This window comes from Malaclemys terrapin, chromosome 8 (genome assembly GCF_027887155.1).
Source record: "Malaclemys terrapin pileata isolate rMalTer1 chromosome 8, rMalTer1.hap1, whole genome shotgun sequence".
NCBI lineage: Eukaryota > Metazoa > Chordata > Testudines > Emydidae > Malaclemys > Malaclemys terrapin.
In genome coordinates this window covers 27745492-27758326 of record NC_071512.1, presented here as the reverse complement: position 1 = coordinate 27758326, position 12835 = coordinate 27745492, and positions in this window count along the sequence as shown.

The window sequence follows — 12835 nt, the reverse complement described above, 5'->3', positions numbered from 1 at the left end:
GTGCTAGTTTTGATTTTAAATAATAAAACATCTAACTAGATGTTACATCCAAAGAAAAACCACACCTTAGAAACACTCAATTAACTAAAGGGGCTCAAATAAAGCCAACAGAAAACAAACTATGGCAAGTAAGACATAAAATGGAAGTTAGGAGGTCTAAAAGGAGAATTTGAAAGGCAATTAGCCAAAGACACAAAACAAATGACAAGAAATTATTTAAGTATGTCAGAAGCAGGGAGGCTGTAAAAGAGTCACTGGGTCTACTGGATTATCAGGAAGTAAAAGGAGCAATTATGGAGTCTACAAACATTGCAGAGTAGCTAAATGACTTCTTTGCATCAGTCTTTACCACAAAGAACATTGGAGGCCTGCCTACCCTCAGAGCTAATGAATCAGACTCTTCGCTCACCTACATTGGTGTAAGTCAAGGACTAACAAAGCTAAAGACAATGAGTTACATGATATAAGATTAGTATAAGTCAGAGAACCAAAGACTACTTTTCACGGATAAATATAAGGCACTGTCAGTCATATAGATGGCAAAAGAAGAAAAAATTAAACAAACTGATAGCTTCAATAGTAAAAAGGCATGTAGAGCAGATGCTAGTCAACCAAGAGCTCTGAATGAACTTCAGAATTAAGCAAATGAGCTACTAACAAGAGTATGCCATCTATAATTAAAATTGGCTTCTATCAGAGGAGGGCTGGATGGCAGTCAATGCCATCTCTCTCTAAAAAAAAGGAACCGGGGTGACCTTGGCAATTACCGACAGACAAACCTTGTATCAATAGTAGGTAAACCTTGTATCAATAGTAGGTAAACCTTGTATCAATAGTAGGTAAATTGTTGAAACAATAATTAAAGACTGTTATAAAACATTTAAATAAAACATGATATGGTAGGGACAAACATCCCCCAATGCATTAAGTTTTTCTATCTACTTTAGCAGAGTTTCTTTGGAATGTTCACAGTTTACATTCCACATATACCAACACACTGAATCAGAAATTCCAATCAACTTTCTTATGCACACTTACAATAGTGTTCCAAGACTAGAATTGAAACAAATTTCATGCAACTTTCATGCACCCATTTCACCTATTTCATGCAGACTATTGGGAAATCATTAATATAAACCCCATTATCATATGCTGAAGTACTGGGCACATAAAATGCCAATTTTTAAACCTTTATAAAAATCTTCCAAATGTAAATACTTTTTCACCACACAAGAAGCATGCATTTAATCTAGGAAATATCTTTCTGCCAAAAATCAAGTTTGTACTCCAAACCACTGAGGCACTAGACCTCTTCAAATATAGATCACCACATTTTTTATGACAAAAAAATATCAATTCCTTTACTTAAAAACAGCTAAAAATGTTTTTCATGAAGCTTTCCAGAAAAAGACAAAAACAAAAACCTTGAGACAGACACAAAATGTAGGGGCCAAGTGCTCAAGCTGGTGTAACTTATGGAGTGATGCCTGCTTATATTAGCTGGGTATTTGACCTAAAAAGGATATTAACAACTGGAAAAGGCCCTTTGAAATGAAAATAGTTTTTAGTACATGTGTTCTCAGGAGCTGTTGTACAAAGACTTTTGTAAATTAGTAAATAATTTTTTTTTAAATCTTTTAAAGTGAAACCCACCTAATAGTATATGGAGATATACCTATCTCATAGAACTGGAAGGGACCCTGAAAGGTTATTGAGTCCAGGCCCCTACCTTCACTAGCAGGACCAAGTACTGATTTTGCCCCAGATTCCTAAGTGGCCCACTCAAGGATTGAACTCACAACCCTGGGTTTAGCAGGCCAATGCTCAAGCCACTGAGCTATCATCCCCCATCCTGTTTCCCTATACCCCTCTCATTCCTTATAAGGAAACATTTCACTGAAGGTTAAGCTTTGCTTAAGTAACACAATGACTAGCTTTTAGTAACTTTGAATTCAGCCTTAACTGATGATGGGCCCACATCACTGAGATAGAATCCATGTTATAAAACAAGTCCATGTGCAAAATTGAGAATTGGAACCAATTTTGATTTTGAATGCCTGATAAGCATGGGCATGTTTAGATCCAGGGTTTTGGTTTGAACTTCTCTGCTCTTAGCCAGTTTTTCATATACATCACATTTAATAATCATAATGACAATACTTTGTACTTTCACAGCTTCTTTCATCCAAAGACCTCAAAAGACTTCAGAAACTTTACTTAAGCCTTGCATCCCTGTACCAATGTTTAATAATGTTTTCTGACTTAGTTCCTGTTTTTCTTATTAATATCTTCTTTCCTAATCATTTAATCTTCTAATCAATATTTGTAGTAGCTTTTGTAAACAGTCAATTGTATTACTCCTGGCAGTGTATGTGGTTGTAAGGGGGACAAGGATTTTCAGTCATACAGTTATGATTTGTAAAAACAAGAGAAATGATACTCACACTGAACATTGAGTTTTAATTATTGAATTAACTTCCAATTCAGCAATCAGAACTGTATCACATTTTATTTAGCCAGTTACCCTATAAAAGTCATCACTCAGAGTTTTAGTCTTCTAAGTACACAACTCCAGAAAAGGTTTCACTCTGCTAGGTCAATAAAAGGCTGTGTAGCAAGGAGAACTTGTAAGAAAACTCACTTAAATTAACAGCAGGACCACGGTCGAGGCCTTAAACTTTTGGTGGCACACACTTTGAATATAAGTTGTGATTATACAGAGTATGTGAAATACAGTTTTATATCTGAAGTTCGAGTACATTTTTAGTAATCCCACCGAATGCTAATTACTGATGCAAAGAGCGTACAGCTCCCTCAAGGCATTTCAAAAATCTTGATTGTTTAATCAGTGCTCTTGATGTGTAAGGCGAGGTGGTTGATGACTACCAAAATGTGACACATTGGACATTATCCAGATGGAATGCCAGTTTTCATTTGAGGTTAAGAGGTAAAACTCAACAGGAGAGGTTTTCCAGTATCCTGGATTAGAGCTAGAGTTATATCAGTTGACAAATAAAACCTGGCAGTTCAGCTTGCACATAATATTAAAACAGAAACTTCACTGAACTGTCAGTTGTAAAATGAAGTGATTAACTTTCATTCGGATTATAGCTTTATTCTCCATTTCCATTATTGACATTTTATGCGTTTTATGCTCCCTATGTCATTGTCCTCTTACCTGTTCAAGGTGTAATCATTTGGTGTTTCAACATACATAAAGTGCTGCCATTTTCAAGAGCCCTAGCTGCCCAGTCAGGTGGATCCAAGACTCAAAACAATCCCCATCCCTCCACACATCCCCTGCCGAGTAAACAGACAGCAAAGTGATTTTCATGTCCTTATCGCATGCTGTGGGAGTTTTCAAAAGCACCAAAATGACATAGGCACCCAAGTTCCATTGATTTCCAGTGGGACTTGAGTGCTTAAGTAACTTAAGTGCTTTTGAAAATCTCTTCCTGCATCTTTAACTACTAAGTCAATGAAAGAAGGCATACATATTTCATCCATTTTCCTGGGGAAAGCTTACTGGTCTAGTTTTAAACAGGAAGACATTTTTAAATTGGGGTACCTAATGTTAGGAGCCTAAATCCATATTTTGGCAGGTATAGAATAGTGGCCTGATTATCAGAGGCGCTGGGAGCAACTCTGGATATAAGACTAGTTTTATGTACATGCCTGTAACAGGGTGTGCTGAAGCAGGATGTGCTGAATCAGGAGCTCTCTCTGCACCCTGTCACTCTAATACTAGGGTGGTCAGGTGTTCATTTTTTAACTGGAAAGTCCGGTTGAAAAGGGGACCTGACAGCATCCAATCAGATCTACTGACCGGACACCCAAAGTCCATTTGCTGTGGGCAGGAGAGGCACCGGGTCATTGCCCGTGCCAGCCCTACGCAGCCGGGGTCGCTTCTGCCATGCAGCTGCAGCTCCTTTCGGAACCGGGTAGAGGGAAGCTGGGGGCAGAGGAGGGGAAGAGGAACAAATGGGGGCAGGGGAGGTTCTAGCACTCCTGCTGGAGTGTCCAGTTTTTAAATATTACAAAGTTGGCAACCCTAACACCTACCTGTATATATTAATTGGAAGACAGGCACTTGACAGAGGGTGTGATTTCACTGAGTAGTGCTACAACTGAAGGGAAAGCAACGCCAGCAGATAGAATTATATACATTAACCAAAAAGAAGAGCTGGAAGAATTGGGAGCCTGAAGGCAGGCAGGAGTAGGCAGGATTGGCTGCTGCTATTTGTACCCTTCCCCAGAAGCAAATGGGGAAGCTGGCGACTCACTGTAAATATACAATAAAAATGGTGGCGGTGAAGGAGAACTGGAGTGGTTGTGGTATACAGTTAAAGCCTGAAGTGACTCACAAGGGACCACCCTCTGACAGACAAAATCTGTATTTAGTTGCCTAACATTAGGTGCCCAAATTTGCATGCTTAATATAATCTGTTTAGTGATTGGTAGCTACATTTTCAAAGGAAAGCACATATTAAGATATAGATTTGGAGAAATGTTCCTTTTGCAAAATCAGGACTAATTGTCATAATTTCCAGCTGACCATATACGCCGTGTGAAAATATAAGGAAACTGGAAGATAATCTTCAGGCAATACTTCCACTTAGCTGCACTTGTTATCAACCCCATATCCTGCCTCAGTCCATTAAAACAAAAACTATTAACATACAGTTTAAAATACAAGGAACTTGATGGAAAGTTTAATGGCAAATAAACATTAAAAATGACAAAAGCCATCACACCAATATGCTGTGAAGTTACTTCAACAGAAACAATGATTGAAGTAATATATTTGACATTAAATATCATGTAGAGTGTTTAAGAGGCTTTCCTGTAACTCCGTGAAGAAATGGATGCCATGTGTTGCATTTGTTACCATGGTAACAATCCCTCTTTGCAAAGAGCAGAGGATTGAGAGCATAAAATTTGCCTTGCATGTATTTGGCTAATCAACAAACATGGAGGCGTCAACCCATTTCCACCACTGGTGTAAGAGGAAGCAACTAGACTGAGCACAAAGAAAGTGCATATGTTTATGCCTGCAGAGAATTTGACCCATAGCTACATCTAAGTATATTTATAATCTTGCCTAGTCCCCCTAGGCTCTTTAGTCTTCCTTGTTAAGTTACATGCTCGTTTAGTGAATGGTCCAAATTGCACTGACGTCAATAGGTATTGGAAAAGCCTCTTAGATTTTAAGCTCTTCATGGCATGATCCACCTCTTTGTGTCAGTAAAGTGCCTAAAATTCTTTGACTATATAAAAGTATAGTAAATAATTTTCATTTACCTGATTAGAAATTTTTCTAGGGATTTCGCCTCTTTGAATAGACAGTTTGGAATTATTTATTTTAAATGGTATAGTGCAGAATTAGCACAACAAAGATGTAGGGAAAAGGCAGTAGAATTTGAATTTTCATGCAGTTTACCCCCAAGTTGTCTCAGCACGGTAACTATTTTGGAACGACGAAAATGTGCATTGCTGGCAATCTGTAAATGGGATTAGTTCTCGCCCCTCTTGTGTGTGTTTCTAATATATGTTACGATACGTGAAGTAGTTTTGACAGTTTCAGCTGAACACAAGGTGGATAGCACTCTATATTATAAACTGTTCCATACGTTGTTTCAGTTGGCAGCGTCAGCTCAGGAGAGCCCTAGCATCTAGACTTTGCCAAACTGCAGGTTTGCACTAGCTAGAACATTTTCATGGCTGCAAGATTTCCCCTCCCCCCCACCTCCCAAGGGTCTTAAAACTTGAGAGTCTCTCATTCATTCGGGCCTGTGTATAAAGCAGCTGCATCGGTATAGCTACATTAGCTACATTATTTCACTTTTTGTCAGGATGCCATAGAAATCTGTTTGCTACACCAAAGGCCATTTTTCTGCCAGCTTCCAGATTCTCAGCTGGTCCACCCACCATTTTGTCTTCATTCTCCATGCATGGGAAAAAAGTCAGTGAATTTTCTGTACCTGCTCCCTGTAAAGGACAAAGCTGGAAGCAGTGGGGTGATCTATTTCAGTCTGAGACAGCAACAAATATGGAATGTGACCTGTCCCACCAGCCCTTTCCTTATAAATTTGGGGAACAGGAAGGGCTGAACCACTGTCAGGCAAGACAGAGATAATATCTTTTATTGGACCAACTTCTGTTGGTGAGACAGACAAGCTTCGAAGCTTACATGAAGCTCTTCTTCAGGTCCAGGAAACTTACTCAGATTGTCACTGTTAAATACATGATGGAACAGACTGAGAACCCCTGTGCTAAACAAACTTTGTCATAGTGAGCTTCCCTGAGCTATGAAAAAAAAAAAAAAAAAAAAAAAAAAAAAAAAAAAGAGAGAGACTGTGCCTCCCCATAGTCTGCTAAAACAACATAAGTTGAAAATCCTATATGTTGCAAAAATGAATAAAAAAGTTGAGATTTCATCAATTATAGATCAGTATGCGTTTCAGAAGTATTAATTTTATGTTAAAAACAGTACAAACTGAAGCAGTTAAAATAAAACTTCCCAAACATTTTAGGAAACATGACATCAAACAGTGATATATTAATTCAGTATAATATCCATCAGTCCTATCTTATCAGTAGGAGGGGTGTTTCCTGGTTGCACAAAGCAGTAGAATTCATGGTTGCACTGTAGAAAGGAGGAGACACAAGTCATCTTCAAACAGAAAGCTGGGAGAGATACTTTGTTTTGATTGCAATTAATGACTCGCATAGGTAGGTGGATGAAAAGACTTTAAGAGCCCAGTGTGTTAACCAAAAGTCTGCAGCTGGCATTTGTGAACATTTGTGCTGCAAGTCCTTGTTGCTTGACAGGTCAATAAGTCTTTCCTCTTCTTTTGAAGACAGCATATCCATGGGATTTGGCTTAAAGTTGAATGGGTTCCTGATCCATTTATCACATTTGTCTTTGCCCACTTCAGGAAAGTATTCACAAAACTGCTCCTGCAGACCCCCTAAGTGCTGAACAATTGCAATCTGGATACTGTCAACTGACAGGTCACTGCACTGTTGCACAACGTCCTCAGTGTGTGGAAACAGATCCCTGCTGCACATGTGAAGACCACAGTTCAAGTTTGTTAATGAATGCTCCTATCCAATCATTAGCAATGAAAACATTTGCAACTCATCCCTGAAGTGACACATTCAGAGAATTCAGTCTCTCGAATATGTCAGCCAGATATGACAACAATGCTGTACAAGTGGAGAATTATTATCTGCAAGAAAAATATGGGACTTCCTCATGCAGTTCACACAGTCTTGTCAGCACCTTGTCCGTGGACAGCCCACAAACTTTTGAATGTAAAAATGGGGTGAAGTTTGCCCCTATCTCATAAAATGGCATAAACCCTTGAATTAACTGGGCATGACTTTATAAAGTTTATATTTTTTTACTGCAACTGAAAGAATATTGTTGAGCTCCTTTGCCATCTTCTTAGCAGCCAATGCCTGTCTGTGGATCATACAATGATTCCAGGTTGCTGTAGGGGCCACTTCTTGTACCCTTGTCACAAGTCCACTATGCCATTCTGTCATTGACTGTGCTCCATTGCTGCAAATTCCAAAACAAGGCCTACGTCTTGGACAAAACCATTTAACAGTTTATAAAGTTCTTAACCAGTTGTGTTGTAAGTGAAAGCTTTAGTTCTATTGCTATAGCAAAATGAATATACACAAGTAGCTGTGCAGCATTTGATATATTGGTAGACTCCTATCTGAATTGAGTAACATGGGCTCTGAACATCACTTTCTGGGATCTACTCTTTTACATTGGTAGCCATCTCCACAATATGGTATGAAACTGTGTCATTAGAAAGTGAGTTCATGTTTAGCCATAGTGCTGCTTTCTCTCCTATCATCACTGAGCACAGATCCTTTGCAGTTAGAATTAGTAGTTTCTCACTCACCTTGTGCAGCTTACCAGCTTTGTCAATGTGCAAAGCTGCATGGTAAGAAGCCCCAGTAACCTACATGTTAACAGTGATGTACACATCAACAACTTTATTTTTTCCTGTTAAATCATTGAGCTTCCTCTGGAAAAACTCTATGGGTTTAGATATCAAGGTAGGACATCTTGTTTCGAGATGTTGGTATAACGTGCAGGGCTCCATACTGTCATTTGCCAATACTTCGCTGCATACAACACATTGGCGTCTCAGTGCATCGCTGGACCCACTCCATGTAAAGCCCAGGTTGAAATAAGCTTGGTCATATTTTCGGTTTCTGCGTTTTGCTGGAACCTCCGCTGCTGCCCTCACTTTGTCTTGTGTTGTTTGCTTTTCTCCCTGTGTCACAAAATGATCCATTTCTCATGTAATCGGTTTTTCACTGTAAGTGCGCTGCTGTTAATGATTTCACGTTTGTTTTTAAGTACTTGGGGAGTAAAACCACACAACGGATGTCTGACGGGTCACAGTTGCTAAGAAAGCTTAAATTCATAACATTGCTAGACACTAAAAATCACGTACTGAATAGACTCACAGGATTTATGGCTTATTACAACAATCTATAACCCACAAACAAGCCCCCTCTAGCTCCTTTCTCCCCCTTCCTATCCTCCCCATGACTGGAGGGGTGTTAATGGGCCACTTCACCTTGAATGGTCCCTTAAAATGTGTGTTAACTTATGCTAAACACCTGTTCCATCTTGTATTTAGCAGTGACACTCAGAACTTGTCTTCACAGTGCTGCAGTTTCACCTCTATACTGCTTTAGTGAAGACACTTTTATGAAGACAGGAGAGCTTCTCTCATCGGAGCAGTTAATCCACCTCCCTGAGCAGGGCCGGCTTTAGGAATTGCGGGGCCCAATTCAAACATTCTTGGCGGGGCCCCCAAAAAAACATGTAAAAAAAAGCCTTTCATTTTTTCCATGTATTATTTACTTTCCATAACTATATAAATAATAAAATTATATATTATGTACATTGCATCATATATGCTGTTGATCGGTTATTAATGAGCTCCGTTTCACATGTCTGGGTCCCCTCCACTCCCTGGGCGTGTGCTAGGGTGACCAGATGTCCCAATTTTATAGGAACAGTCCCAATTTTGGGGTCTTTTTCTTATATAGGCTCCTATTACCCCCCACCCCCTGTCCTGATTTTTCACACTTGCTGTCTGGTCACCCCATGTGCACATGTGTGGGTCCCAGCTGCTCCCTGCCCCCCTCATTGAAGCAGGTGTGCAGGGTTACTGCCCTGGGAACTGCAGGGCACCAGTGGACATGGGACTGGCTGGAGGCAGGGCAGGGGCTGACTGGAGGTAGGGTCTGGCTGCAGGCAGGGCAAGGAGTGTGGGGCTGGCTGGAGACAGGGGTGTGTGGGGTGGGCTGGCTGGCTTCAGGCAGGGCCGCAGGGGGGTGCGGCATGGGTTGGCAGGGCTGGAGACAGAGGAGTGTGGGACTAGCTGGCTTCAGGCAGGGGGGTGCGGCAGGGGTTGGCTGCAGGCAGGGCAGAGGGTGCGGGGCTGGCTGCAGGCAGGGGGGTGCGGGGCTGGCTGCAGGCAGGGGCTGGCTGCGGGCAGGGCAGGGGGTGTGGAGCTGGCTGGAGACGGGCTGGCTGCGGGCAGGGGGTGTGGGGCTGGCTGCAGACGGGCTGGCTGCGGGCAAGGCAGGGAGTGCGGGGCTGGTGCGGGCAGGGATGTGTGTGGGGCTGGCTGGCTTCGGGCAGGGACACAGGGGTGTGCGGCAGGGGTTGGCTGGAGGCAGGGCAGGGGGTGCGGCAGGGGCTGACTGTGGGTAGGGGGTGCAGGACTGATGCAGGCAGGGCTGGCTGGAGACAGGGGCTGGCTGCGGGCAGGGCAGGAGGTGCGGGGCTGGTGCGGGCAGGGGGTGCAGCAGAGGCAGCTGGAGCCCCGGCCCTTTAAATAGCCCCCAGAGCCCCCGCTATACCAGGGCTTTGGGGGCTATTTAAAGGGCCTGGGGCTCCCCTGCTTCCACTGCCCCGGCCCTTTCAATAGCTGCGGGAGCCCTGGGGAAGCGACGGGACTCCAGCGGCTATTTAAAGGGCCAGGGTAGTAGAAGCAATGGGAGTCCCGGACTTTTTAAATAGCCCCCAGATCCCCGCAGCCCTACCCCAGGGCTCCAGCAGTGGGGCTCTGGTGGCAATTTAAAGGGCCTGGGGCTCCAGCCCATGCTGGGAGCCCCAGGCCCTTTAAATTGCCCCCTGGGGAAGCCGGGCCACCCCGGTACGGCACACTGGCTCTTGCCGGTATGCTGTGCCTGGGCTTGGGCGCGGGGCCCTCTTAGGAACGGGGCCTGATTCAGGGGAATTGGTTGAATTGGCCTAAAGCCGGCCCTGTCCCGGAGGCCTGGTCTATACTACAAAGTTAGGTTGACTAACTCTGTAAGTGTTTACACCAAAATGTTGCTCCTGCAGGTGTAACTCACCCACTATAGCTACTTATCAGGGGGTAGCCGTGTTAGTCTGTATCTACAAAAACAACAAGGAGTCTGGTGGCACCTTAAAGACTAACAGATTTATTTGGGCATAAGCTTTCGTGAGTAAAAACCTCACTTCCGAGGGATGCATCCGAAGAAGTGAGGTTTTTACTCACGAAAGCTTATGCCCAAATAAATCTGTTAGTCTTTAAGGTGCCACCAGACTCCTTGTTGTTTTTATAGCTACTTAATAATTCTACTTCCCCGAGAGGCATAGAGTCAATGTTGATGTAATTAGGTTGACTATGTTGCTTACATTGACTGTTGCTGGCTTTTGGAAGCAGTCCCACACTGACAGTTAGGGCTTGTCTACACTAGGCAGCTTTTAGCTACAAGGCTGTGTCGACACAGCCTTATTACTAAAAGTCAGCGTGTGTGAACACTCTGTTGGTATTTTGTCAGCACTTTTGCTGACAAATTACTTCCAGTTCTGCGAGCAGCGTTAGGTTTATCGGCAGGAGAGCACTCCTGCCGACAAAGCCGCGTTCACACTGCCACTTGCGTCAGCAAAACTTGTGTCTTTCGTTGGGGGACTTTAAGTACCCGTGAAAGACAAAAGTTTTGTTGACAACGTCTCACTGTAGACAAGCCCTTAGATTGGTGCAAGCGCTCCTGGTGAGAACATGCACCGCCAACACAAAGAGTGTCGTGTGGACATGCAAAAGCATTTTATTTATTGTGGTGGCTGTACGTTGACGTAAGTTAGGTTGACATAACTTTATACTGTAGACATCCCCTCAGAGGCGGTAGCTATGTTGATGGGAGAAGCTCTCCCATAGACCGTGCTATGTTGACACTGGAGTTAGATTGGTATAACTACGTTGCTCAGGGGTATGTAAATCTATAGTGTACACCTGGCCTGAATAACTTTCCCAGACCTGAGGAAGAGCTCTGGGTAAGCTCAAAAGCGTCTCTCTCTCTCTCATCAACAGAAGTTGGGCCAATAAAAGATATAACCTCAACCATCTTACATCTTGTCGCTCTAATATCCTGGGACTGACATGGCTACAACAAACACTGCATATAACAATGGCCTCAAAAGTATCACATTGAATGAGTTTTTTGCATTTGGGCAGAGCAAGACTGCATTTTTCTCAATTAAAAAAACAACAAAAATTGAATGCAAGTTGGCTAGAGAATATATTAAAATCATGATACCTTTAAGCAATGAGAAATCACATTGATTGAATGGAGCTGTTAATATCTCTGTGGTCGGCAGTGTTTTCCAGTGAATTTGTTTTCAAAGTGGAAAGAATGAGTGCTGTCAACAAATGAAAAATAAAAGGTACATTTATTGGGAAGGAGACATCAGTCTTTTTCTGTTTGTAAATGCTGACGAGCAGGGTTTAAGGAGGGCTAATGTCACCCATTCATCTTAATTAAAGAGTTAATTGCTCGTGTATCCTGATTTGGTTAGCTGATCCTAGTGGCATGAAAAGTTCTTGCTTCTATGTATTTTATTGACCAGTATAATGACATCATCAGTAAATCTCAGAATTTATTCATGCTTCAGCCTATCCTCGTAACTTTAATAGCCTCCTACATGATAAAATTTTCAAGAGCAAAGGAGTTCTTTAGTATGGTACAGAATACAGAGAGGTCTGTTCAGGAAGCTGTTAAATGTCTCAGTTCGGCTGTCACTAAAGTAATACTTCAAAGTCTAGAGTCATGAAGATAAGTAAAAAAGTAATTTTAAAGACTAGTTCTCAGAAAATGTATATATGGAAATAGAATGAAACATCTACAAAAATGCAAACCAAATATAAGCAAGAGACCTGTTTTTATTCAATTTTTCACAACTGTAGTCATAGTCAAACAAGCAATGACACCAAAAGAGACAGACAAGGTTGACAGTGTGTTTTATGGATTAAAGACCAAATTTGTTTAGTCATGTGTCATAGAACACAACAGATGGGTACTCTGATCTGAACAAAGACCAGTTAACTAACTAAGATGTCTGAGAGGTTTCCCCCATGTAATATCTTTCAACTTCTAAACTATAATTCCCCAAGTCAGTTCTAGAGAAGTATTTAAATGAAATTTTCATGCAAGGGGAAGTGTCGGATGGTATTGCTTTTGATTAACCCCTTATGCAGTACTTTAAAGAAAGGAAAATACAATAATAAAAATCACAAAAACAATGGTGGATACAAGGTCATCCTTGCAATGAGTCTTGGCAAGTGACAATTATATTATGGTACAGAGAGTCAATTTCTGCTTGCTATCATGCAAACATGGTTCCTACTGAGGGCAGAACTCAGCCTTCAAGGAGCATTAGGCACAAAATGAACCTGACCCTACTATTATCCTCAGTCCTGAGAGTGTAGTATTTGCTTTGGTGAAGGCCACAGGGAAACCTCCTGCCTTTTCTCCTAAGTGT